The sequence below is a fragment of the Rissa tridactyla genome, chromosome 7 (genome assembly GCF_028500815.1).
Source record: "Rissa tridactyla isolate bRisTri1 chromosome 7, bRisTri1.patW.cur.20221130, whole genome shotgun sequence".
In the NCBI taxonomy this organism is placed as follows: Eukaryota; Metazoa; Chordata; class Aves; order Charadriiformes; family Laridae; genus Rissa; species Rissa tridactyla.
Window position 1 is genome coordinate 20,457,926 of NC_071472.1, and position 23,553 is coordinate 20,481,478.

At 37.6% G+C, this 23,553-nt stretch overlaps 1 protein-coding gene across 4 annotated transcripts in view; it reads right to left on the minus strand.

Annotated features, from left to right (window-relative positions):
* The window catches only part of FIGN (fidgetin, microtubule severing factor), a 318,372-nt gene extending 296,076 nt beyond the window's left edge, over positions 1-22,296 (minus strand). For all 4 annotated transcript variants that reach the window (XM_054207894.1, XM_054207889.1, XM_054207893.1 and 1 more), the window contains exon 1: positions 22,107-22,296. The gene's annotated coding sequence lies outside the window, so the exon portion shown is untranslated. The remainder of the gene's footprint in view (positions 1-22,106) is intronic.
* Between the last annotated feature and the right edge of the window lie 1,257 nt (positions 22,297-23,553).

A 23,553-nucleotide genomic window follows, 5' to 3' on the forward strand; every position in this document is an offset into this window, starting at 1 on the left:
AGCTTTGTGGTTACCATTCACACAGCTCTCGGAGTCGGGGCTATCAGGCAATGAAGTAGAATAATGAAGCTACTCCTTCAGATAAGAGATCGGCTTTATAAATATGATCTTTTGTACAGCAGCTGTAGGAGAACTGTACACTTGAAAATAAGCTTGTCATATCTCTGAGAGTAGGTGAAGTGGTTCAGGTTTGTGTATGCTTATGAGTTTCTGGGAACATTAGTAATTTTATAGAAATAAAAACAGAACAAAGAAATTCTTTAGGAGAAAAAGCCTTCCAGTGCATACAAGCTGGCGACCGAATACATACATATGTGGTCAGCTGCTAGTTGTATGCTTGCGAGTTGGAGAACAGGGCTCACAATCTTCATTTCCAAAAGCAAAGTGCACCTTTTTGCTTACATGGTAGCATTCCTTCTATAACAACAGCATAGGGGTATATCCTCTTTCCAAGCTAGCACTAGGCTAACAGGGCAATACCTAATGAAATACATAAATAGATCTGACATCCTGTCCATGAGGGACCGCTGGGCAGTAGCAAACACACAAAGTATCACATTATGTGCTCAAACACTTTGTGTATATGCAGCATGCAGACATTTGCCAAGTGGCAGTACTAGAATGCTGTTTGCACACATACCGAGCAGTATGGTTTTATTTCCAGTTGTGCCATATAAATAAATTCCTAAGAAACAGCGAGAACCAGTTCCTGAAATTTTTTATGTGGATCAGTACATAACTCTTTAAAATCTTATCACGCAAAGTCTACTGCACAACTGTTTATTTCTTTTTTCAGGGCAGGGAATATTTGTTTTCTGGTTTTGTTGGCTATTTTTCCTAGTTTAAAAAAATGACTCTTCATTTCCCCAGCTTCTGATATATGCTTTTTGCTTTTCTTATAATATTATTCCAGTTTTTTTATTGATATTAACCACAAAAAAAGCAAATTATTGAAACCAACTTTTACATTATCGAGATATATTGTTTCTTTTCTTCTATCATTTCTATCCACTGCCAGTGGAGTAAGCACATCACAGCGATTCTCAGTTCAATTTAATATTCAATTTTAGGATGAGAAGGTTTTTCTGCTTCTGCCACCGTGACTCTGAAAACCAATGTTGGTGCTGCAGGTGGCAGAAGCCACGTGAACAGCAAAGCTACAAGCACTGTCTACACATACGGTGGCAGGAAGGCTAAAAGAAACATCATCAAGAGAAGTGTGTGATGTGAGTAGGGGGCTCTAAAAAGCTTTAAGAAACTAGGAATACGATAACCAATTTTTCAGGCACAAAGAGGAGAATGGATCAAATGCAAAAATCATGAGGCTTCAGAAAGGGAAAAACAACTGGCAGTTGGAAAAATACACTAAATTACTGCATGGGAAGAGTAGATGTGGTCCGGAGGCCGGACATTAGACAAATTTCAAGAGACACAGATCATGTGCCTTTTCCTCTACCTTTGACTTGCTGACTGATTTTAGAAAAAAAACAGCCCATTCTTACGTATGCTCATTTCCTTCTCTTGTTTGCCTCACCTGTTTGGATAATAAATTCTCTGTGACAAAGATTGCCTTTTCTTGAGTATTTGTGCAGAACCTAGGGCAGTGAGATTTCAGTGTCTTCACAGAGAATCTGAAGTAGAACTATAATATAAATAATACAAAATAATAATGTGAAGTACACAAAAAGTTACATTTCCTATTATATTTTTTTATGATTGCCTAAGAGCCCTAAAAATTTTTGTGACCAAGTAAATTTTAGATCTTAATACAACAAATAAGATCTACTCCATTGCATAAACAAATTTTCATTTCTTTCACAAAACGAACACAGAGTATGTTAGGGAATAATCTCAAAGGCTCCCTTTAACTTTCAGTGGAAGATTGGTGCGCATCTCTTGTGTCTCTAAAAATGTTCTCTTATCTAGTTTTGAAGAAGGAGACAGAGAAAACATGGCTGAAGAAAACAACTGTAAAAACACCTCTACAATACTGCTGCCTTTTCTGTTACTTCAGTGCTTCACCACAGCCTCCAATATTTTCACCATGTACTTCATAACGTTCTAAATAAATTGATATAAAGCAACAAAACCTCAGAAGTAACTACAGTCACTGAATAATTATGAGATCAATGCACCATTCAGCAATTCTGAGAACACAGTCAAACGACCTTGTAGAATGGATCTCCGCTAGCACAGAGCAAGTGCAATGACAGGCAAAAAAAGGAAAAATAAATAAATAAAAGAGGAGGGGAAAAAAGCCAACCAAAAAAAGCATACCAAATCTGAGTGAAACCCCTGCGTATGCTTCCTCTCCCTGGCTCTGAGTTAGTGCTAACCAGGGGAAGCAGGAGAAGGAAGGAACAAAATCCTGCAGTGGGATCTACAGCCCCTATTTCTACCTTTCTTTCTACCGGAAGGTCTCATCAAACTGGATTCATCCCGACTGTCACCCTTTTCCTCTTCTCCTCCTCTTCCTTATCACCACCTCTCTTCTCTTTCCTGTAATCACTCTGGATTTCCTCCCTTCTCCTCCCAAATATTCTCTTTTTCTTCACTCTCCTGACCCTGATTGGCCATCCTTCCCCCACCCCGTCATTTTAGAACACCTAATTCATAACGTTTTTTCCTTATTTTTCTGTGCTCTTTCATGGTCCCTTTCAAAGTGAGCAGACACTGCTGCATCACTGATGAACAGTTATTTGGTGAGGATGTCTCTTTATCTCCTATGCAAAGGAGCACTCCCAGCAATAGGGGGAAAGGAGACAAGAAAAAAAAAAGAAAAAGTGTGCAGATACAAGGACAGCTGCGAGGAGCGAAACTGGTATGTGGAGGCTAGAGGGAAGCAAGAGAAGGTAAAGCTGGCAAGAGAAGGAATTTAGGCCAAGCCAAAGGGATTTAGTGAAAAGACTAAGAAAAGAGAGCTAAAAGCAAAGGGGATAGCTCACAAGCACCCCCTAACTTATACTCATGTCAGAGGAAAATGTAGAGGAATTGAAAGAAAAGGAGACCAAACCAGAAAAAACTACTCTTATTCTAGTGCACAGATGGACAGGGGTACAGATGGATTGGAAAGATGAGACTCTGAATAATAAGGACTTTTTAATTTTGAAAAATAGCTGCCATTGTTAATGTTTGTTTTTTAGTAGTTCCTTAGGCATTGCTGCCGCATGCATCAAATTATCACATCTTTTGTTGGCAGAAATACTTTTCAGAAACAACTGGAAAACAAAATTTGTTTTCGCATTAAGCAGCTTTTTCTACCTCTGAAACTTGACACATGAGTTTGTTTTAAAGGTTAACCATATTTTAATTAATACTTGGTATTAAACCTGAAAGCAAAGAAGAAGCAACAGTCTCTCCACTTATCAGTGGAAATGGTGACATAAAACCAGAAAGCAACCCACCCCCAAAATAGAACACGTTCTAACAGGAAGAAGTTGATAGAAAGCTGTTTTCTTATCCTGACAGAATAGAACTTTCAAGATCTTTTTCTCCATATAAGACTGTTTCCAATTCTCAATTCAGAAATATAAAAACCACATTTTTCATAAAAAGCAACAAAACAAATCAGATTTACCTACTTGAAGTGTTCCTTTTTTAAACAATCTGAAATGTCTTGCTTAGTTTTGGGTTTTTTTGCTATAACTGATTTTTCTTTTTAAACAATATATAATTTTTAACCCAAACAAAATAAGATATTTCTTGACAAACTAAGACATTTTTTCCCCACAAAAGTGAAAATGAGAAATTAAAACTGATCCTTTGTCACAATTCTCTTTGAGTTCAGCAAAATGCCATTTCCCAACAAATTTTAAATACAATTTTTGACCAAGAATAGTCTTTCTTGATTGCTACTTCATCTCATGTGAAAACATCCAACAGTTATTTGCTAGAGAGTAGATAAAGGTGCTCTGAGAAGGAGTGTCACGCACTTCAGCACACAAGAGCTCATCCTGCTAATGAGTCAGTTTACCTGTCTGCTAAGGGAGAGTGTTTGCAGATCATCTCCTGCACTTCGGTGCCTGCAAAACACCCACATTCCTTACATACCACAAAAACATGCTTCTGTTCCCAAAGGCTGCAGTGATGCAACCCTGACATTAACTTAAACTATACCTACCTTACACACAGAAGCAGTTCAGTATATTTCAACTCTACATAACGTAGTTGAAACGAATTCATAATCCATCATTCATTTTCTGATGTGGAGACTCTGTATTCTCTAGCCTGTCTTTTATATACTGTTCCCCCATCCTTACTGCACTCCATTCGTTCAGTTTGTCTTTTTATATTTACTATATGTGAGAAATATTCAAACAAGAGAAAAATAAAGACACTTTTAGCAGTGATTTCTATTCTTTACATAATGTTCTGAAAGGTTCCACATGACAATGCTGGCAGATGTTGATGCATGCAACGTTTTAGCTAAGCCAGTGATTGACAGGTACACCATTATTTCTGCAATCTGGACTGACTGTTACACAGAGTAAATGCTAATCCTTTTCCATTCAGTTGTTTCTTCACATTATTCATTTTTTTCTCTCCAGTGTAGGAATGACTTGGGTTTTTGCACTCCTAATCCTGTGCCTTTGTGCCAATGGACACCAGGCTGCAATGAACACACCTGGACAACTATTCTCTGATGAGACTACAGAAATGATAGCCATCGTCGCAAATGCCTGCTAGTGAAAGCCATGATATGTGACTCATGGGGAGCCAAAGAACAATTCTAGCTTCAATTAATTGAGCTATACCTAGAGACCTTGTGTGCTTATGTAGGTATCTCATTTTATCAAGACTGCTTTGCATGCAGAAAAGATGCCTCACAATATAAACCTATACTCTAGCCTGTTTTAAATTAGGTCCTCTACGATATCTGTGCTCAGGAGATGGAAGACTTTTTCTGGGTTTAATTGGATGTTAGCTTCTGAGCGTTCCAAGGGGTGAATTGTGGAGGGTTTTGATGCCGTGGCACATAAGGTTGGATTAACAATAAGAAGAGAGCATATTCTGAGTAAGCTACCCAACAAATGCATTTGCAGCAGGAAAATTACCTTAGGACAACCAAAAGCAAATCTGGAAGGGGTTTTGATTTGGGAATATTTTTCGTCTTAAGTTCTGCCCTGAACAAGCCAGTTTCGTGTAGCACAACAGAAAGAAAGATAAGTTTAACAGGTTGTATAAGACTAACCAGTTTACAGAAGGTAAAAGTTGTGACAAGAAATTCTTACACTAAATGTTGTCAAGACCTTCATGCAGAAGTCAGAGACATGCATTATAACCATTGTCAAACAAACAGCCCAAAAAGTGGTGAGTAGATGATGATCCCATTCCATTCTCGCTCTCTACAACTCCCTGAAAGGAAGTTGTAGGGAGGTGGGTGGTGGTCAGTCTCTTCTCCCAAGTAACAGGCAATAGGACAAGAGGAAATGGCCTCAAGTTGTGCCAGGGGAGGTTTAGACTGGATATTAGGAAAAATTTTGACACTGAAAGGGTTATTAAGCATTGGAGCAGGCTGCCCAGGGAAGTGGTTGAGTCGCCATCCCTGGAGGTATTAAAAGATGGGTGGGCACAGTGCTTAGAGATATGGTTTAGTGATGGTTTCTGTCAGAGTTAGGTTGATGGTTGGACTAGGTGATCTGAAAGGTCCCTTCCAACCTAGGCGGTTCTATGATTCTATGATTCTTTATTTCTAAATTTTGGCACTCCTCTAAAAAGGCTGAGTTGGACTGACAACAGGTCATGGACCTAGGAGTTGCCACCTCCTACTGTTACTCTTTCGAGTTTGGGTTTCTTGTGTTTTGTTTTACAGGTAAGGAAGAAAGTAACAAATTCAACAGACTGGAAAAAGCACTATGAAGACAACATTTCATGTGGTACTCTGGGACAGTCATTGTAACTGTAGCTTTAAGGAAAATATATTCTTTTTATCTACCATGTAGAGAGCCCAAATTTACAATTATTTTAATAAATCAAATATTTTGTGTTTTCACTATACTTTATGACAATTATCTATCCTACAGAACATTATACAATAATGTCCAACAGACAAACACATTGCACCTTACTGGGTCCTCATCTGCTCAAAAGAAAATAGAGACTATTTCAACTTCTGTCACACTTGATTTAAACATACAATATCTATGAGGTTAAGAGATATTGCAAAAGGAAATCAATGGCAGATTGCCAAATAGTATTTGCAATATTAGGAGATCCATCCATGCACTGGTAATCTAAGCATTACAATCTTAAAGACAAAGTTCATTTGCTCACTAAGCCATAAGAAAATTATAAGTACATATTTCTGAATGAAAATATTTCCAGTAAAAATATCGGTGAGTTATTCTGTGACACTCTTTTACAGATTCTGATTTTGCTGCTTGATCCAAGAACATGCCAACTGCACACTGCTACAGTAAGGTTTGATGTTTAGGGTAGCGTACCAGTTACCAGTTTAAAAAATGAGATAAACTGTATTACCTCTTTTGATATGTTTTGAAATGCCTCTTCAAAACAGAATATTTGTCTGTGTCTAGAAACAGTTAATACAACAAGCTGAACAACTTTGCAGGGAGTATATTTAGCAGGTATTTTCTCCCAGAAGATGGATCTGGTAAGTTGTAGATTCAAGACATATGAGACTAATTCAGGAAAAACTTACCAGCATAGTGTGTACAAAAATCATGTAAATCTAAGATAAACAGATTGTCTCCAAAATGAGATGATCTAGGCAGCATTCCAGAGCATAATTGTAGTGCATGAAGCTGAAGTGGCCCTGAAGAGAGAGGTTCTTTGACCAGCAGTTAAATCTGTAACTATCCTTTGAGAAACTTTGATTCAGCGGGGTAAGAAAAGAGAGCAGCCACCTGACAGATGGCAAGTTGAGATGACTGCAAAGCAAATTTCTGCTGATGCTGAATGACAGCATACTTTAAGATTTAAAAGATAGAGGATCTTTACAATCAAACCCTGTATTGCACATACCTGCCAGGTGTCCTGGGGTTTCATGGTGGGCGTTATTAAAGTAGGTGTCATCAATCCAGCAGCTGGATTAGAAGCTGACACCAACATTCACAGCAGCCCAAACTGTGTTGTTGGTTCGCTCCTGAAACCCATGCAATTGTTACAATTCTTGTTTCTGCTGTCCTTAAAAGTAATCCTGACAGTAAGCAAACTGGTGGTTAAAAATACTTTTTTTGCCCCCTAAAAAGCCCTGAAATGATTGCCTAAAAATGGGTGTCCTTCAACAGATACGTCCTCTAGAACAAATTTTCTAGCAAAGTTCTCTGAAATAGAAATAAAAGCAACTCTGTATGATCAGTGACCATCTGGAGTTGCCAAGGAATGTAGCAATCCATGACCACTATGAAAAGCCATCACAGTTATGCTCTTCTTGGTGGCAGCATGCCCAAAGCAAAGGGATACCTATATATTTGTGGAATACATCGCTGACACCCAACCCATCAATATTTCTGTAGCTTTGAGATAAATGAAGGTTTGTTTTAAAGCTTTCAGACGTTCTTAATGGGGACACTCATCTGCTCTGGAATCATGTCTCCTGGGCTTTTAAGTGAGCCAATACTTGCTAAATATTTCATAGTTCAAATCTCTGTTAAAGGAGGAACCGGAACAGAGCCAGGTACCCCTTCACTATGTTTCTGAATTTCTCAGGTGTTGGTTTAAGGCTGTGAAATAGACTCCCATTTCTTCACTTTTGTGTTTTTCATATAAAAGCATAGCAACGTGTACAGCTGGTGACAAACTGTACTTGATACTCCTGTTCTTAGTAGTTTCCTAACCACTAGCTGTGATGTAGCTCAATTCACTCCACTCAAGAGCGGAGTGTCTCAATTCTTGCAATTTGCCATCTTTATTGGCCAGAGATCTGGCCAATATAAGCAAAATACTGTATTTTTTGCACTGCCAGTAAAACAAGGAACCAGAGGTAATATATTTAAATCTTTCCATCAACATTAGATACACTGCCCAATTGCCGGGCAAATGAGAGAGTGACCAAGGTCTGCCATAGGCCTTCACTGTAAGAAAGTGATACTTGCCTTATTTTTTTTTTTTTTGGCAGAATGTGAGAAGCTTGAGAGCTTCCCTTCTATAGGGAACATTATGTCAGTGCAGAGAGCACCTGCAGGCAGAGAAGGAGGACATTTCTTGCTGAAGATGGTGATGGAGTCACCTGTGCTACTTTATGTGATTCCAGCTAAACACTTTTGCCTCTCAGTGCTTCTGTATGCCTCTCAACCAGTCACTAACAAAACCCCACTACACATTCTGTGTTACTCGTCACTGGATTTTGAGTCCGGGGAAGGAAATCAGATTTCAAATGAAGTTTAAAGTATGATGTGGAAAAAATAGAGTCCCCAGCATGAGCCTTATGGTGCATACCGACAGACCCCTTAATTCCTCACAGCTCTTAACCTTTTGGTACCCTACTTTGAACTTCTGTAAAACTAGGATGCTGACCTGCTTTGTGGGTGGGTGATTATAACACTGAATTAATATTTGTAAATTACTGCAATACATTTGAATGGAAAAAGTAGAACTGTAAAGAATGATGATTATGATGAACCTTCAATTCTTTTTTAAGTTGGTCCATCTGTCATTATAAACCATCTTGAAGTAGGCTATTATTCAAAAAACTTAAAATTTGTTGTGTAATACTAGCTATCAAGACAGACCACTGTTTTAACTTAGCAAGTAGCTAAAGGAAAAAAAAACTTCACTTATACTTTGCAGTCCTTTTCTATTTATATGGCTTTTATACCATAGTAAATCTGTAAGACACCCCTGTATTGTTATATAGAAGAACTTCAGATTTAACCTGACCTACTCAGAATGGATACCTACGCTACAGTATGTTATGAGACCTTTGTGATACTTCTTTGATAATTTTTTGCAGACCTCCATTAGAAACATGGAAAAGCTACTTCAAGAGTGCACACTTACAGCTTACTGTTTACCTATACACTCGTAAGATCAAAACCCCTGGTCTTACTGTTTTTGTTAACAAGGAGCACTAAAAGTCTTCCCACATACTGAGTTTTGGTTTCCATTTTACAATCTGAGATGACAGACGGCACAAAAATGATGAGAAAACTGTGGGGAGGCTTCCAGAAGATTGATTCTCTCATCAGCTGATTCTTTTCTAGTTAGTCTTTTATTGACTACAAAGGTATAGCCAATGCAGAAAAGGAAAACCGGACTGCCCTGTTTAATCCTGAGGGCATTGGCAAAAGGTGATCACTTTTTGAGAAAACAGAGGCCTACAAGGAAATCAGCACACTGTATGAGCCGTTAAGCTGATTTAAACACACAGGGGATGCCTGGGGTTGAGCTCAAGATCTCTGAGGTGTGAGATGAGAATGAAACCATTGCACAGACTAATATTACTGAGCTTTAGTAGCAGGTGGTATAGTTGATCAGTCAGGAACCTGCCATTTGGAGAATAGGCCAATAGATCTGAGAGACATGAAAAATCCTTCGTTTTTCCCCCCTCTTCTTCACCAAGAATAAAAATATTGCGATTGTGAACTTTAGCAATTACCAGCTAAAACTTTTCACAGTTTATGCAGTTATAAGTAATAGGGCAGAACCAAAATATAGTTACAGACCACACACCAGCAGAATGTACAAAAAAAAATTTAAAATGACATTTATAAGCATTTGTATCTATGACTGCAATAACACTGTCTGCAATTCTGACACATTGGATTCCAACAGAAACCATGATCAGATGACAGAAAAAGAAATTCACATAGGAATATATGATGCCCCAAGCACAGTGGTATTTACTTTGTATTAAAATCTGTACTTTATCATCTGGAACACATAGCGCAGCACTTATATTGTGTGCTTGCTTGGAGGCTGTTCATAGTCACTTTAGGGAACCTGCGGTGGCTTCTGGCATGTGCTTCTCCAGCAAACAAGAGCCACCAATGAATGGATGAAAGTTAATGCCTGCATGTTTCTGGGATTAAGAGACTTTGCCTATAACACAAAATTCTCACTGAGTTTGTCACATATATTGCATTATACAGGACTCAATTTTCCTGCCCTTTTTCCCCATTTTATCTTAACTTTCCTCCAAATTTTCAAAAAAAAAAAAAAACTATTAGTGTCAATTGGCAAGTAAAGCAGACCAAAAAAAAAAAATATTTCACATTCCGTAGGCCCAGATTTCAGGTGTTTTCTTGCATAAACACATTTGTCGATGCCCTTCTGATAAATGAACAACTTGTTCATGCAAAAGTTGCTTTTAAAATTTCAGCATACAAGTGTACATCATCAGTATATCTTAACAACAACTGGCTGACGTTAATAACCAAAATAATTGCAAGTTCTTTGAAGCTCATATTTCAAAGTCTGGCATCTATAGATATTAGGACAACTTGTATAATTTGTGACTAATTAATTTTGACATTCAAAAGTATAACACCACAAATCAAATGGGTAATAGGTGCATAAAATCCAAGGTTAAATATTTCAAAGACTTTTTTTTCCTAAGGACACATAATTCAAACTCTCTCAAATCAAACAAATGTGGACAGTACACAGACATCTGGTACACTAGGTAAAAATTCATGATAATTTCAGACTAATTTTTAATTCAGTGAGTTAGTGTGGCTGAGATAAATTGCATGCAAGGCAGATTATCTCGTGAGAGAAAGCTACCCTCTAGACAGCATTTAACAGAGGAGATCAATGATTCAATCTTCCAAAACTGTCAAAAATTTTGAAGAACATTGCACAGCTTTCCTGGATTATATTATGGAACATTGTAATTCTATGTGATTGAGGTCACTGTACAGCAGCTACCGACAGTCCTAGTTTTCTTTTTGGGTACTACCACTAACTGAGTTGGCTGCACAACAGAACTTCACTAGAAGTTTCTTCACCAGAAAATTTTGTATATGGTCAGATTTCTATCACTACTCTTAGATGTCATCTTGGCTAATTTCACAATCAAACAGGAAACCACAGTCGCTTACCATAACTTTAGTTAGCTTATTACATTTGCTACTGCTCTTTCAACTACAAATACACACCTTTTATTGTGAACCAAATTTTGACTGCACACATAATGGGTATTAGGTCATGGTCTTCATAGAGAAAGAACTGTGTCTTCAATCTTTCTTGTAAGTAAAGCGCCAAGCTCAGTGCCAGGCTGAGAAAAAAATGTTTATTTTAAATTACTATTAGCACAAAAATAAACAGCATTAACCATGATTGTATAACACCTTTGACTTGATAGGAAATATCTTCACTCATGAAAATATAATAAAACTTAAAAATGGAGGTGGTAAGAACTACCAGAGAGAACACCCATGCTCTGAGTCTTTCTCCAAAGCTGTTGCTTTTTGGGTCTTAAAAGTCAGCAGTAAAGCACTTTTCAGACGACACTTATGGAATCACTGATTTATGGGACAATGTTAGGGTGGAGCCCTAACTAGATAAAATTTTGCATGTATTATATCAATGCATCATACTACTAAGTGCTTCAAATAAACCAAAAAACAAAACACGTCACACAATATGTCGTTACCAACTTGCTATAAGAAGAATTCATATGAAACTACATGTCATCAATGTGTTGTTTCCCAAAAATAATAATTTGTGGGTACATTTTTCAGAGAATGAATGAAGATTTCTCTTTTCATAGATTTAAATCTACATCAAGCAAACTGCAGTAATTTACATTGACAAAGGAATGGGATTAGCTGACTCTTGTGTTTTTTTCATCTTGTTGTTTCAAAATTAGCTCAAATGCCCATATATTTGGACTCTGTATATGATGCAATAACTAGCTGGGTGCTAATATAGCTTTTTAGACATGGAGAGGGAATGCTTTCTGAGAACAATACTAGAAACACAGACTCTTCAAAAGATAAGGCATATAAAAGTTAATTGCTTTCTAGCTATTATCTTCCTCAGAAGATGCAATCGTTTTTTTACACTGTCCAGGCAAAACCATACCTGAAACCTTCCAAAACAAGGAAGGTCTTATGAAGTCCACAAAGATGACAGATAAAGTGCAAAAAATGTATCAGACAGGTATAATCAAGTACATGTACCCAAAATACATCAGTATTTCCCTGTGATATCTTCATACCAATACAAAATAATTTGGCTTTGAGAGTGGAAAACTGTGACAAGACAACCAATCCAACCTGCATTACTGCTCTCCTTAACTTTGCCCCAGCTGAAAGTTCTCCTCCAATTGATTACTTTTTTTTCCCCTATAGTTGATATTATGCTAGTGTGTTTACAACAAGCCTCGTATTGTGATCAGCCACCTAAGTAAAGGAAAAGGATGCTATTATTCCTAAGACTGTAACACGTAAGCGTTACTTCACTGAAGAACAGGTAACTGTTCTATGTGCTATGCCAACTTCTTTCTTTGTGGTGCATGTCATTTGCATTTGTTACAGCCAGTAACTGCAGAACTTGGGGGTTTATCTCATATCTTTACCACTAGAGACTCCTGTTCAGTCACCGATAATCAGCCCAGGATAGCACTGTAGAATAAACAGAATACATAAAAAGCAGGTAGATGGCTCTAAAACTCACATTTCAAAAATAGAAAGTAGTCCTTCAGTACCAGACCAGGAGAAACTTACCCTCTTCATTTAAGGTTTTCCTTAACCACCAACCATTTTCTTGTAACTCCCTCCTCACGAAGATTCATTTAAAACAATTACGTTTTTGCAGACTCTGCCATTAGAGATGATGCATAACTTGTGCATATATAGCTAATGACAAACCTATATTTGCAGAAACTCAGCTTATTAAACTGAAGTTGTAGGATTGCTTCCGTTTCCACTGCTGCATTTTGGGCTTTCCACTCACCCATACCCTGGCGCATAATACCCTTTTTTGAAAGATTAATAAAAACCCTTCCTGATCATTCCTCAGAACAGAGGTGTCAGAACAAAATTCTCCACCCCCTAACCTAGATCTTAGGGTATGTTTTATCCTACCCCTTCATGGCAATGACACCAACATTAAAAGAGAACAAAGAAGGAGCAGTAGCAGCAAGAACGTTGAACAACTTAATGATATAAAGATTGTTAAATGAGACAAAACAGGAAATTTTTTTCCAGGAAACACGACAATTATTTTAGCAGGCTCAAGATGTTAACTTCATTTTATAACACTGAAGGTGATGACAAAATACACATTTTCAGCAATGATAACAATACACACATGCATGTATGTGTATAAAGTACTTAGATTTTCGTAAAGCAAGATTGGCATGGTTTTGGCCAAATTGACGAATGGCCAGTGACAGGTGCTCTCCCCCAGCCTCTCGCACATGGAGAGGAGGAGGAGAGATGGAGAGATTTATGAGTTTAGAAGGAACTAAACTACTTTAATGAATTATTAATAATAAAATAAAAAGGAAAATAATAAAAAAGATACAGTATATACAAAACCATATTAAGCTCCCAGGATGATGTCACCGGCAGGCACTGGGGAAGTCCCAGACTGGACTCAGTGATGGGTGGGAACTGGATTCCAGAGTTGGAGTCAGGAACACACGGATTGGGGTCAAAGGCAGATGAAGAGGCTGGGTCCTCCTCGGAAGTCGGCCATTGAAGAAAAAGAGACTGACCCTTTGATCCCTCAGCTTTTATACTCAGCATGGGGCAGATGGGATGGAATACCCCTGTGGGTCAATTTTTGGTCACCTGTCCTGTCTGCTCCTCCCTGCAGGTAGGACCCCTGTACACTTTTCCGTTTCTGACCCTCCAACGGGCAAATAACGAAATTAGCTGACCTTGGTTGTTATAGCAATAAGTATAAGCAAAAGCCTTTCTGCGTACCATTCCTTGGCACTAACCATAAACATTGGTCTTATCACCCTAATGAACAGTTTTCAGCACAACGTGCTGTTAATTTCAGAGAGTTAGAAGAGGCCTAGCTAAGAAGTAAAATCACTGAACATAAAGTTGGTTCTCTTTTACCTCAAACCAGGACAAAGATTTACGCCTAAAACAGTAAACTGTGTTAACTTTGCTCCTCATCCCAACACAAACTTGTGAAAACAGGTGAGCACCACATCCTTTTTTTGTCTTTGTACAACAACATTACCTCAATTTTGAGGCCTAGAATAACCTGCAACTATTTTTTTTTTTTTTTTTTTTATCCTTCAAGGTATTCCATGTTTTGGCTGGTCACAGATGACCCCTCCTTGCCACGGCACAAGTTGCTGAGGCTGTGAAAGTGAGCAGGAGTAACCAGCCAATGACATTATAGAACAACGAGAAGGTCAAAGTTGCATTGCATATTGCTGTCCTTCCTCAAGCACTTCGCACACAGCATCCAAAGGGAAAAAATTAACCCTTTACTCATGCTCCCTAATCATATTTCTTATTACTCAAGTAAAATAGAGCAGGATGTCCCGCTAAGCCAGAGCAAGAAAAGTAGGATAAAATTCTCAGGAAAAGAAGGTTATAATTAAGGGTATTGCTTGCCCCCTCATTCTGCCTTTTGTGTCAAAAAAAAAAAAAAGTTGCTAGTGAGGAGGACATGGAAGTGTCTTTTGTTATCCAAAGAAATGAACTATAGTTTTCATCCCACTAGGGGTTTCCACAGTAAATGGAGCTTTTCATTCTTTCAGCCTTATTTTAACAGTTCTCAGACTGACAAGCTGTTATAAGCATCAAGTTATCTTCTATTGGAACTGCACCAAGGAAAAGAGTCCTATCTTTATCCCTCAAGACAAAAAGAATTAATTTTATCATAAAAGCAAAAAAAGATGCAAGTAGAGAAAACATCAAATACTGATTTTCAATACAGGCATAGCAAGAGCTTATAAAAATGCAGTGCTTAATATATTTTCATAGTTACACATATGCATATAGATATACATAAATAAATTGTATATCGTATATGCATATGTGTGTGTATATTTCATAGGTTAAAATAAAGTGATTGCTGTGCTTTTCTACTTAAATTCCAGGCGTCTAATACTAGTTTCTTAAGTTAATGAGCCTGCACCTTATCTTACTGCCCATATTGTATATGTTTTGCAAGCTGCCAGCTGTGCATCAGAGCTGCCTCATGATGTTCATGTTTGCTTACAGGCAAAAAAATTGAACAAGTGTTTCTTAAGAACCCTGAAATTTACAAAGTAATGAAAGAAATGCCCCTTATTTTCTGGTATCTTTGCTACTTATTCTATTTTCATCTTGCAGTTTTTTTAATAAAAGAAAAATGGACAGAATTATCCATGCTTTCATTGGAGGAAAAAAATAAATAAATTTTAGACTCACAGATTCACAGGCCTGATGCAAAGACTCCTTCCCCCATGATATAAGCAAAACTGACTCAGGCTGGGCAGCTGCTGGCTGGTAGGGCACTATAGTCAAGGAGGTAATTTCATCTGAGAGCTCCTCAGCTGAATGGAGAAGCCAGCCAAGGACAGTGGGAGACACAAAAGGAGGAATGAAGAGAGATAAAACACCTCCCAGAGAAATGTCCTTTGTCAATTCTTTCTTTCATATTTTTCCCCACTGCCAAGACCAGCACCAAAAAAAAAAAAAAATTATTATTTTTTTCCCTTCAATTACAACAGTATCAGGAAGAAAGCACCAAAGCAGCTATTTGCATAGCTTTAAAACGACACCACTCTTGTTACTGTTAACAGGATTTACACATTCAGAGGCTTTCCCACCCAGCTAAATGGAAACTTTTCATTCATTTCATATTTGAGTCAACAGGAGTTCTCCATTTCCATCCAGATCTCTATTTGAGAGAGAGAATTCAATAATCACGTCCACTTCTCAAAATTTGACTTGCCTGGGGAGTAACGTATTTCATTTTTGATAGAAAAGTAAAATATCACAAGTGTTCCATTATTATAAATTGTCACGGCACAGGACGAGAAAGTGGGTTTTATGTACAGTCTATACCTTTTAGTAATAGTTTTATATGTGAGTTGGTTATTCAAATTTGGATAGGTTAAACAGAGAATTGACAGAAATCACCAAGCACCTGTAGTGGATATTAGAAGTATGGTCAAATGCTCTGAGACAGGAAGAGCAATGAACTTGTGAGCCATCTTTCAAGAAAACAGAGCTAATTAATATTTATAATAAATAAATAAAATCCCTCCTATATGCCAGTTACTCATCTGGAAGAATGCTATCACTGCTCCAATTGCAGAAAAGGCTATATGTCAGGTGTTTTGCTTCAGTTGTATTGGGGAAAAAAGGATTCATTAGAAATAAAGGCAAGGGGATAATTAGGTAAAGAAAAAATGCACTTGCCCTTTGTGCCCTAACTTTGTTTCCTACTCGCATACCCACCATTGATTTCCAGTAAGGAGAAAATGGAGAACTACAGTCTTTTTTTTGGTTTTCATTGCTCTGAATGTACTAACTAAGGATCAGAAGACCTACCACTGACTTTAGTGTTTGGAATAGGCCATAAGTGCAGCATTTAGTTTCTCATAGCGTTAGCTGTGATATGCAAAATGAGAAAGAGATAATGGGATACACTTGTTTTTGCATTAAGTCCCCCTTGGTGCCTGCAATTTCATGAGTAAGCTGATTGTCCTTTATGTATTACAATTCTTAGAGAAAAGCAGAAAATATATATTAATTATGCTGGCGCCTATTGGATAAGCTTTTCTGAATGAGCATCCACACTCCCTGCTGAGGGATGCAATCTAGACAGATTAGAAAGAGGCAGTAATCAGCGTAGGTTGGCCCAGTTCCAGAGCTAGGTGGCATGGCCAAAACACAGTAAAACAAAACTACCAAGTTAACCTCACAGCAATTTTAGCAACATTAGAGAGACTTCAGCACAGGTGCACTGACACTAAGTGGAGGTGACTGAATTTTAATTTCTTTCTTTAATCAAATGTATCTAAATTCATCATCCCTGAATAGCAAAACATATCAATAGCCAACTAGAAGATCATGCACAGAAGACAAAAGATCACACTCCTCAAAGTCTGAGAGGCTTTATGCATACTCATGCCACATTCTTCAATCTTCAAAGGAGGTCATTCATATAAATTCAGTAAAGACAGTAATGTGTGAATCTGATGCTACCCTGACCCCTCTTCCACCTTCGAAAGCAACTCTAAAAGCTTAAACAGTAAAATTCAAGCAAAAAGGCACCTCCACTGCTGCCAAACAGATAGATAGCCTATGCCTGAACTCAATTTACAAAACAGAGACATCACTGTATGTTAGCCACTTTAATAGATTCAAGTTTATTTTCAGAATATACATCTACCTTCAGCAAACTGCAAAGCACAAACAGAATAAAAATGCTGACAGAGACAGCAACCTATAAGTAAAACAGACAACTGAAAGAACAAAATTAACAAATCGTAATTATTATTTTATTTTAATAGCAAAGTAGGGGGTTTTGCTTCAGAGTTTGCCAGGGCAGAAACAACAGTAATGCTTGTAAATCTACTAATTCAGAAGTCAAAAAAATATATTGGACCTGTCCATGCACTATATAGTGCAGATACCCATCGGGAGCTCTGATATAGCCACCCTCAGGTCTAATCCCATTATATCGGATGAAACACTACAAGCATTCATACAAGACTAACCCTACCCAAGAAAGATCAAGAAAAACCTATAGTACCATAGTGTCTGGCCTTAAGCGTTTCTAGGACAGTAACAAGCTGCAAGCAATCTATGGATATAGAAATGGCAGTAAATAGGATTGCTTTCAGTTTATGAGCTGGTAAGCCTGTTTCATAGAGCAGTTCACAGTGACTGACAGTTAAAACATTGGATCATCCAGTAGTGCTTGTGCTACATGCCAAGAGGCATGGGGCCATGAAGACTGATGAAACTAAAACACACACACACCCAAAAACAAAAACTATGACAAATATTCATCTGATGTAGCCACCTTCGGAGAAGATGAGCAAGAGTTGGAGAAATAGTTCAAAGCCATAAACATCACTAGAAGAGGGCACACAAACGTAAGGAAAAGATTTCTGACTGGTTACTAAAACTGTGGAAACAGTAGCAACAATGGCTTGTTGGTACTAAAAAACTCACTCTCTCCTCCTCAAAACATTTCAAAAGTGCCAGGCTGCTCTTTTTTGCTGCTTTTTTGGAATTGATTTTTCTTTTTTTTCCCCTGGAATTAATTGCAAGGTAAATTCAAGGTAGAGAATCTTTTCAGAGAAAATCTTTTTGGTGCTTCTTAGAAGAATTTTTCCAACATATTCTAATGTGCTTAATTTTGAAGGTAGTCACTCAATATTCTTTGCGATCATTTCACAAGTGGAACAATGCAACGACCTCTTTAAGAATAAAGAAGGGAATTTAGAAACATTTCTACTCTCCCTACTGACTGAAACAAGGAAGGTGCAAACGGATAGAATGGTGAGTCACATTTCCTTCCATTCACTCAATAAATCAAATGCAGATATGAAAACACACAAAAGATATTAAGACTAAACTTGAAAGAGTTATTGATGAAAATATCTCCATTAAATGGAGAGGAAGCAAGTGCTCTACGCTCGCAGCAAACTTGGCTAAGAATATTTTTATCAGAACTGTGCATAAACTGTCCTGGAACAAGAGAAAGTGAAAAATGGAATACTAAAAAGAACAAAAGATCTATACAAGACTTAATTATTTTAATTCCTATTATATCCAGTTTTACAAAGAAACACAAGGAAGAATGACTCTGAACTGAGTTTATATTCTCTTACTTAAAGCTGATTACCAGTTTGGTATTGGTACGTCATAATTTTAAGATTATTTAATACACATGTAAATTTTAAAGGACAACATTCCCTAGCAGCCTGCATATTCTTTAAGAACGATATTAACCCCTACACAGGCATCTGGTAAAAGCTTTCTCTCCTGTTTTGGTCCACCATAGAATCTGTGTCTACCTGCATTTATCTGAACATTGTCTTTTTTTAATTTTTCTTACTTCCACAAATTAGATGAAATTGCTTTAGAAAAAGCTAGGAAGAGGCAAAAAAAAAATATATTGGTAAGAGAAAATTCCAGCCTGAATGTGCTGAAATCTTAGAAATCAAGTTCAACTAAATTAGAATGAGCTCAAAGGCATGAGAGGTGAAACAGTTTATTCCACTAAATCCAGGATGACAGGAAAAGAATCATGAGGATAGACAAGATGAGTAGAATCATTTTTCTGTTGGAGCACAGCACAGATGAAATGATTTCTTTAAAGGACTTCTTTTTTAACATTGTAAGTTACTTCTTTAAAGTCCTTGGTTTGCTTGGAAATGTATCCTCTCCTCTAGATTAATCAAGCTTCTCTAAATTAAGCCTTCAATGTACTAATATATTGGGGAAAAAAGGCTTTTGACATTCCTCATCAGCAACAACGCAAAATAAACCATAAGATCTCCTGCCTGTACCAAGTCCTCTCCTGTTTTTTTGAATTGCCAAGCTGTTTTCCTTACTTATAAGGTGAGCATCCAATCCTTACAGCACAATACCTCAAGAATGCCGAATATATAAATTTTGGCATTCAATTGGAAACATGCCTGCAGGAAAGCAGAATAAAGCTGTCACCATTACATAAGGCTGACTCATGCTCTTACAGGCAGAAAGCAACAGGAAACTGATTTAGAACTTTTTTGCTACACAGTATTATGGTAATTTTGAGGGTGGAGAAAAAAGTCTCTTTTGTTCTCAACCTCTGCCCAATTCTGGAATTTTATGAAAAACTGAAGGACCTCCTGCCCCAAATTAAATTTCACTATTTCTTTAAGAATGTGTACTATACATTTTAGCTGGCTCACGTTAGGTACTGTTAGAGATATTTATTAACTAAAAACCTGCAAATTATTTACATTTTAACACTGATGTAGTTATGTATGAAGGGAATAGTATTGCATTGCATTCAAGATCCTAAAAAGCCTGAGGGAAAAACCGGACCACTAATAGAGTGCTATCTTGTAATATAAACCAACAGGAAAGCCAGCTACATGCAGCTGGACTTCTGCAAAAGTGGAAAAATAGTGCATCCCTCAAAGAAAAAAAAAAAGGAAAAGTTCATACCCATCTCTATTCCCCATGATGCAGTTGACTGTAAAGGATTAGCAATACATATGGATACCAAATTCAGATTTTTACAGAAAATCTGGATTTTTTAAACAGAGCCTTACTAGACATAAACAAAAGTGAACATCTTGTGAAAGTCAACTATTGAAAAATTTCAGTTGGTTTGACTGAATTGCATCTAAATACCTGCAGACAGGCATATGCACACCAGGTATTCTACATGCGGGAATTATTAAGGCCTAGGACTACATTTTTCAAAACGTTGATTGCTATCTTTGTATGATGCATTGCACATTACTGAAATGCAAGAGAAACATCGTTTCAAATAACACTTCAAATTCTCTTTCATTGATTGTTTGGAGATGAAATTATTGCTTACAGAAGGAGTTGCTCAGTTCTTCCTAAAACCCTTTTCTGAGGAAGAGGAAGAGGGGAGGCAAAATAGGTAGAAGATTTTTCTTTTTTTTCATTCAAATTCCTCATTTTTCCTGTATCCTAATATTTCTAGTAATGGATCACATCAGCAATCCAGTACTATTTCTACAGTAAGAGAGAGCAAGCATCATTTTCTGCTCTTGACAAGCTCCCCCTTAAATGTGCCTCTTAGATGTGATGCCCTATGTCACCGCCTAGCTCTGTGCAGCCTCTGTTTCCATGGCTGCTTTTAAAGGTTTTAAAGCCTCCTTTTCACCTGGAAATGTAAATTGGGAAACTCTATCAGGAGGATTGCCTAGTAAGTATTTTTAATCAAAAACTAAATTTTAGGGGATACATTTACAGCAAGCTTCTCTTAATACAACCCACAAAAGTTGCAAGCACATCAGTTTTGCACACATAAAAACTGCATTTGTGTGAATAAACAGGGCAATTTGCAAACGTTAACTTGACCAGTCATCTGGTTTGTGTGTACAAATGCAGATTTGCTGTGTGTGTAGTGCCTGAGCTAGCAAATTTCTACCCAGAAGTATAGAAACATCAGTATTTCTGTAGTCAGATTGTTGAGTAAAAGCAAAAACATTTCAAATCCAGTCTTTAACACTAAAGAACAAAAAATTCCCACAAAGAGTGATGTAAGGTTCAATAGGATTTATCAGTTTTTTTATCAATATTGTGAACCCATATCTTCCAGAACTAACAGAAATTAGGATCTTAAGCAAGACTTGTAATGAACACATTCAAGAGTAGAAAAAAAGTGAAAATAAGTAATGCTGCACAAGACTATCTATCCTGTTGGCTGAAAAACGTCACTGAACTCCAACATGTTTAATGGATAATCAGTTTGTAGTGCAGGGCGTAGCATAAAGTTACAGACTAGGTATGAAACAAGCCCTGAAATTGTTATGCCTGTGGAAGGCCAAAGTACAAGAAAACCCGAATTTATTACCAGCCCTGAGCTAAAATGAAGGGATCCAGAAGTGGTACTTACTGAGTGGTTTTCTAGATAGCTTTTAGAGGGTTGGTATAGACCTGCGATGCCCTGTATGGCTTGTGACACAATTATATCCTGAGGATATAATAAATAGCAGGATATAAAAATACCCTGAGGATCCCAAGCTTAAGCAGTCGCGCTAATTACACCTGTAAAAGCACACTACTGAGTGGCAGCTTATCACACACTGGCTTCCACAACGCCTTCAAGCACCCACTCTCCAGCCTGAGCTCCTTTCAACACCTAAACCAAACCAACAGGGCTACATTACTACTGCTGCGCTCGTCTTTAGTAGTAATACATGCATCGCACATACATCCAGCGCCCACATGCTGGTGCATGAAGAGGTACCCAGAAAAAAAACCAAACAAACAAACCAACCAACCAACCCACAAAACATCGCACATAAGAGCGAGGTAAAATCATGTAAGATTTCTTTAAGTCTCCAAAGAGTCTCTGAACCCTGGACCTACATCAAAACATAACATCTTCTGACCCTAATTGTCACAGTGATAAGCTGCTTGGGCAACAGCAGCAGTTTGAGTTTGTCCCGAGTCATACAGCATCAGTTGGAGGGATTGGTTCTGGAGGAGAGCTGCGGCTTAAAAAGCTGATAGAGCTTTTCATGCACTTACTGAGCATCAACTGTTCAAATGCCCTCAAAGGATGCGCTCCTGAATCTCATGGCATTTGGCCAAAAGCAGCAGGGTTCTCAATCAGCAGCAATGAGAGAGTAAACTTTTCTCCAACATGGGCATTGATGTCAAAAAACAGGCAGTCCTCTAGGATAAGACAGATAATTTCAGTGGCATATGTCTCAGCTAATTCTGATCTTTCAAACACTGGCTAAAGTTATGGGGCAATATCTCCGGAAATCTAACCTCTCAAGGACACATGCATAGGGAAACAGATGGCTTGCAACAGACTGTTTAATCCCAAATCAAATAACAGAATCAGCACTTCAGAACGACTGCTTATATAGACACTTCTGTTAGAGAGTGTGGCCTACAGACAGGCAGCTTATGCAACAAGACCCTCAGAAAAGCTTATACAATATATTAACAAAATCTAAAAGTTCAACATCTTAAAAAGCAATTTTCTCAGAAGTATGCTATAGTTATAAAAAAATCATCTGGCCTTTTTTTGGGGACAAATTACTTCATGTTATATTAACGTTTGTTAGTATAAATAATATTTTAGGATATGTAAGAAATAAGCACTTTATTTATTCCTATCTCCACCATAAAGAGCCATTAAGCCTCAAAACTTGTCATTTTTATCATCTTCTGAAACCAGTATAAATCAGCTTATGGAAAGCGATCAAAGAACAAACCAAACGAAAGAAACATATTTTTCTTAACATTTAAAAGAATTTCATGTCACAACATGGTACACTAGGAAGCCCAGTAGGCACAGAGCACAAGAATAGCTCAAGAAGCGATATACTCTCGAGAACGTACTCTTGAGAAAAACAACAGCTTCACTACCGTGTGAAACTCAGCATCTCTGACATTACTGAATGTAATCTTAGAAACACACCAAGAGAGCTAGCTGCTTGCTCACACGAATATTGGAGGGGGGAAAAAGTATTCATTTTACATCCTAGTATTTTATATTCACATTGAAATGTTTAAAAACATTTTATTGATTTGACTACTGAAGTAATGATGAAATCCTCAAAGATCCCAGGTCACCCACCTGCTGTATAACTGCTCACCAGTGAAGCCAACTCACCCTGGGAGGTGCAAGTACCTCTCCAGCAGCACAGGATTGCACCAGACTCTGTACTGCCTTTACCCAGCACACCTTCAGATCTAAATCCTCACCATTATGAGGAGCATCTCATACTTTAAATATTACCACTATTACCACAATTCGTATCTTCTAAAACATGAAATCAGCCTGTTGCCTAGTAGAAATTCTGATAAAGTAAGAAACACTTTAAAAGCTGGCCTACAGAACCAACAACTGTGTTATGCTGTTGTTGAATTTCAACTTCTTTGGTGTTGAGCACGATGATGGAATGGATCTTATACCCAGAACCTTATGCCTTCAATGTAAGGGGCCGGGAGCTGTTTTGTT